This window comes from Engraulis encrasicolus, chromosome 14 (genome assembly GCF_034702125.1).
Source record: "Engraulis encrasicolus isolate BLACKSEA-1 chromosome 14, IST_EnEncr_1.0, whole genome shotgun sequence".
Lineage (NCBI taxonomy): Eukaryota > Metazoa > Chordata > Actinopteri > Clupeiformes > Engraulidae > Engraulis > Engraulis encrasicolus.
Window position 1 is genome coordinate 25,875,104 of NC_085870.1, and position 6,000 is coordinate 25,881,103.

General features: G+C 46.4%; 1 protein-coding gene across 1 annotated transcript in view; it reads left to right on the forward strand.

Annotated features, from left to right (window-relative positions):
* The window catches only part of foxp1b (forkhead box P1b), a 308,908-nt gene that overhangs the window by 19,079 nt on the left and 283,829 nt on the right, over window positions 1-6,000 (forward strand). Inside the window, exon 2 of the mRNA XM_063215281.1 lies at window positions 5,869-5,984. The gene's annotated coding sequence lies outside the window, so the exon portion shown is untranslated. The remainder of the gene's footprint in view (window positions 1-5,868; window positions 5,985-6,000) is intronic.

Here is a 6,000-nt window from a genome sequence, read left to right on the forward strand (position 1 = left end):
GTTATCTGTGGGATGTGTGTCCTAGCCGCCGTCGTGTTCAATCAAGTGTCCACTTAGCTGTGACCGGGAGTAATTGTCCCCAAGTGGGCCACACACTGACCTGCTAATGTCTGCGTTGACCCTCTAACCTTGTCAGCACGTCTTGGGGAAGAGTTTAAATCATGCTCCTGGTTTTTCTTTCTTGTTCTCTCTCTCTCTCTCTCTCTCTCTCTCTCTCTCTCTCTCTCTCTCTCTCTCTCTCTCTCTCTCTCTCTCTCTCTCTCTCTCTCTCTCCTTCTTCTTCTTCCACCCTGCCCCTCACCCCCACCCCTCTCTCTTTTGGCTCGGGCCCGTGTTGCTGGCCGGGTCAAGTGAGCATCTGTGCGAGAGGAGACCACAGTTATAATTGTGCCGACCCACTCGGGTCATCGGGAGTGTCCCGTCGACGGCCTGAGACGGTGTTAGATGAGGCGGCCGTATCGGAGGAGGAGGGGTGGGAGTGCGGCGACTAAAAACGGGTCAAGGCCATTGATCAGACACACACACACACACACACACACACACACACACACACACACACACACACACACACACACACACACACACACACACACACACACACACACACACACACACACACACAGTGGCTCTGGAGGTGGACGAAGTGGCTATCTTCACCACTCTAGGAAGGAAAGAAGGCAATCTGATCCGATCGACACTGGTACTGGGCAGACAGTGCCCGAGTCGTGCCATGTGCTGGGATGAGAGGGGTTGCGTTTTGTGCCGTCAAGTTTCCTTGTGATATCATCTCTGTGGCGGTCATGAAGTCGTGTGTGTGTGTGCGTGTGTGCGTGTGTGCGTGTGTGCGTGTGTGCGTGTGTGCGTGTGTGCGTGTGTGCGTGTGTGCGTGTGTGCGTGCGTGCGTGCGTGCGTGCGTGCGTGCGTGCGTGCGTGCGTGTGTGTGAGAGAGACTCAAAAGAGGCCTGTTGATTAGGAATGAAACTGCCTCTCTTTTTTTCTAGCTTTTTTATTATTCACTGTACTCTGTGTTACTGTTTGCAGGGGAAAACCCCCACCCTGCTGACATTTTTGTTTTGAGCTCAGAGCTGAAAAGGAAAAAAAAAAAGAAAAAGAAAAAATGACTTCGACTTCGTGCCACTTCCAACACTAGAACACTATGAAAGTCTCCATTTTATTTCTCTCTCTCTCTCTCTCTCTCTCTCTCTCTCTCTCTCTCTCTCTCTCTCTCTCTCTCTCTCTCTCTCTCTCTCTCTCTCTCTACTTCTCCTCCTCCAGAGGGACTGGAAACTTGACACACAAACAAGTGGCAATTAACAAACTACTTTAAAGTGGCTGGTAACTGGTTTCTTTTGAAACTGACAAGGATTGCAATTTGTGTGAAAAGCACCAGATTAAAGCCACATGTGCGTGGAAGTTTGAAGGGTGTCGTGTTGTGTGCTGTGCTGCGCAGCTGGTATGTAAAAACGAGCTCGCGCACCCCCCCATCCCCTTCTTCTCTCCCCGACTTGCCAAGCAACCCCTAGTGAAAGTGCACGTCCGTGGAGATGAGGTCTGCTGTCAAAGCGTTCGAAAAAGGCAGTACCGTCGACAAATTTACTCACGACCCTGTCGACACAACGACGGTTGTTTCAGTCGCCAATGCAACGCTTGCTTTCTAAGGCAGATCTGTCTGTCTGTGTGTGTGTGTGTCTGTCTGTCTGTCTTTGTGTTCTGAGCTCTTGTCTGTGGTGAGGGGCAGTCGTGGTGGTCTTGGCTCTGTGTTCCTTGTACTGAACTATGTGAAAGGGGACTGGCCGACTGGCCGACTGGCGGATAAGCGGACAGACGGCGGGGGCCAGGCAGAGGGGTACAGACATATTTTTTGAGTAATGACAGGCACGCAGGCCGCTAATCAGAGGGGTCTTATCTCCACTTTGGGGGATGTGTGTGTGTGTGTGTGTGTGTGTGTGTGGGTGGAAGATGATGCGTGATGTGTGCAGAGGGACTTGCATATGAGTGTATATGTATATGGAGAGAGTTATACATGTGTGTGCGTAGAGGGAATGCAGTTGTGTGTGCGAATACGGTGGTAGTGGGGGGGGGGTGTTTGTGGTAGGGGGGGTGTTCAGGCTGCAATGAGAGGCGAGGCTGATGCCCGGAGTGAAGAATGCAGGCAGGGTTGTGGAGGGAATGGCCCACAGCTTTAGCCGGCGGGGGTTTTGGGAGAAATCAGGGAGGGGGGAGAGAGAGGGGGGGGAGCTGGGGGTCGCCCGAATTCCACACACGCATGAATCATGACCAGTCGGTCGGGGCGGGGGGCTTGAGGCGGGGCCTGTCCTGTCGGAGCTGTGGTTTGTTGTGTCTGGTTCTGGGCCTTTGGTGCTGCTGCAGCGCAGTCACAGTTATATTTGGTCGCCAGGGAGACCCACTCAGACACATATGTTCACTGGAAATGCACACACACACACACACACACACACACACACACACACACACACACACATCTACAAACACACATATTTACACACATCTATACACACACATCTATACAAACACACACATCTATACACACACACACACACATCTACAGTATACACACACACACACACACATCTATACACACACACACACACACACACACACACACACATCTATACACACACACACACACATACATGTATACACACACACACACACACACACACACACACACACACACACACACACACACACACACACACATACATGTATACACACACACACACACACACACACACACACACACACACACACACATACATGTATATACACACACACACACACACACACACACACACACACACACACACACACACACACACACACACACACATACATGTATACACACACACACACACACACACACACACACCCACAAACACATACACACACACATACATGTATCACACACACACACACACACACACACATACATGTATACACACACACACACACACACACACACACACACACACACACACACACACACAGACAGACTCATTGGGACACATGCATACATACACGCATAGTACACGCTGATTAAATCAAACTGGGTGCCGACCAGACGAGAGGTGGTTTGACACCCAGCAACTGGGGAGGACGCGTTTTACATACGCACACACAAGCCGAACCGCAGAGTGGAGACCAGTGTCAGCGCTGGGGAAACAGTTGCAATTAATTCGCAGCCACATTGTAAAGTCTTCCTCTCGCAACACATCGTAATGGTTGTCATGCAGTCACTCACATGCCAATGAGTTGTTGAGTTTTAATTTGGGATTTTTTTTTTTTAGCAGTTTCTTTTTCGCTTCTGTTGTGCACGGTTTGTTCACTCTGGAGTTTCTTTTCCTTGCAAATAGTTTTTAAAATGTTTCATTTTTTTTTAAGTAATTGTATCTTTCATTGTTTCTTGTGACTAATTCATAGCCATTTTTTAAAAATCGGTGTGCGTTCCAAACACACTTTCAGCAATCCTCTACCAACTGTTTCGAGTATCACCTTACACAGGCCTTACAGACCCAGTTTTTTTCTCCGACTTGTGGACAGATTTGTCTCGTCGAGGCAAACGCAACATGCAGTCTTTTAACATTTTGGCCATTGGCCTCCAGTGTGGGCCGTTTTTCTAGTCAAATCTGGAGCCGTGCCTTTCTCTGAGTCACCTCTCCGATTTGAGTGAGTGTATTTATGGACGGGGTCCAGGCACAGGCGTGACCTTTCTACTGGCTGACACATTTCCACCATCATTATTACTGATTGGTTACAGATTCTCGCAGCCAATTGTAAACATGGTATATACGTATATCACCAATCTCCAATTCTGAAAATTTTCCAAAATACTACTGCTCTATCCAAAGAGGTTGCAGTAAGGATAGACCGATATTTATATCGGTATCGGTATCGGGCCGATATTTACATATTTTAAGTGTATCGGTATCGGCCGATACGCGTGTGGTTTTGGCCGATGCGCAATATTTATTATTTTATGTCATTCAGGTTTTTTTTAAAAGCACCAAGACACTTAATTTTTGTATTACTTGATTGTTAGAGTGGGCGTTTTAAATGTTACAAGTTCTACCTCAATTTGATAATGTTAAAGGAATGTTTATTTTTAACTTGAGACCTGGAAAATTTGTCATATTTTAACCTTTTTTTTTACTCATATGGGCCCCAAATATCGGGTATCGGAAATCGGGTATCGGCCAAGGGTGATGGAAAAAAAAGTCGGTATCGCATCGGCCATTAAAAAACCTCTATCGGTCAACCCCTAGTTTGCAGTAGTTGTAAGTTGTGGTCAGTGTTGAGGTAATGCTGGTTATTATAGTACTCTTCTATTGACCCTCTAGAACAGGGGTGGGGAACCTTTTTCATTCGAGAGGCCACTTCAAATTCCTCCGAGGGCCGTACTATGAACACAAACCAGAATTTCCCCCTGCACTTTAGGCCTATATTGAAGGCAATCACCTTAAAAACAGACCCCACCTTCTCTAGGTCCCCTGAATATAACTTAATTGTATTGCAAATGCATTTTCTAAGATTCCTTTACAAAATATGTTATATTTCATGTGAAGCTGCATAACATTAAAATTATACCGGGGGGCAGATAAAACTGCTATAAGGGCTGCAAATGGCCCTCGAGACATAGGCTCCCCACCCCTGCTTTAAAAGTTACGTCGTCACTGACTGCATGCGCATTGTTGGCTCAAACACACACAGACAGTGCAGAGCCTAATGAGAGAAGACCTGTGTTCCTGAAGTGTGTACGGTTGTAAAAAATAGAGATCCTGAAAAGTACACTTTACGTGCAAGTACAACTTACGCTATTTCAAGAGGAACAGGCTATTTCAGAAGCATAGGAGATGTTTGTGGTTACAAGAAATGAAACGTACCGACTGGACTTCCATCCATTTTCTTATCCCAGAAAAAAGCATCTGGCTATCAGAGTGATTATATACGGCTCTGCTGGCTATGTTCTTTACAAATGTGCGGTAAATGGTCGATTCTGCTCCAACAATGTGCGCAACCCGATTACGTCACATCTGTGTATAAAAAGGGGTCTACACCTCTCCCTTCACCCCACAGATTCAAGCAGGCGATGGTAAATGGGTCAGTGACATTTCAGCAGTAGCAAATGTCAAGGCGGCGCAACGACAGTTACTGTAGTGCCAGTATTGTATGGATATTTTTTGTGTGTTTGTTTTTATTCGACTATCTAAGAAGCATATTCATTGCAGCCTGTCAACCATCAATTACTAATTAATTAATGGGCATTAGATGCTGTTGTGCCACCTGATGTCTGAGCCCAAAAAACGTCTTTGAACCAAATAAAAAAATAACAGTGAATCACCATTTACAAGTTCATGTACTGCTCCATTCAGACAATTTACAGTAGCTTTAAGGAACTTGACTTTGTCTTTGAAAGACCTTTCACTCACACTCATTCTGGGAGCTCCGTGAGCTGAGGGAATGTGGATAGTAATACTTCTCTAAACCCACTCTGTCACCACCTAACAACTCTTGTAGTACTTTCTGGATAACATGACCTGGGTGAATGGCCTGGGTGAGTCCTCTCGGTCTTCTCAGACATGGTACTACTCTACATAACCACTGGAATGAATGCGTCACCAGCTCCTCACAGACACTGTGGTGATGGTGGTTGAAATCACGTTTTGGTGTTTTTTTTTCTTTTCTTTCTTTCTGTTCCCTCTTTTAGATTACTATTCCTGTTTACGTGGGTTATGAGTTTAATGAACGTTAGAGGTATTTCCCCCACCTGTTTGTGTGGAGCCAATTCCTGTACTTGTACTCTATGCATCGTGATTATTTACAACTGCCATCTCTGTGTTCTATCTGCAGTGACGCCTGAGCTACCTCTTCGAGTTCGTCACCTGATGGTCCCGCCTTCCGTGGTGCAGAGCTGAAATCTCATTGGCAGAATGGCATGCCACTCTCCTCACAGCCATTGATTTAAGGTACGTGCTTAACTGA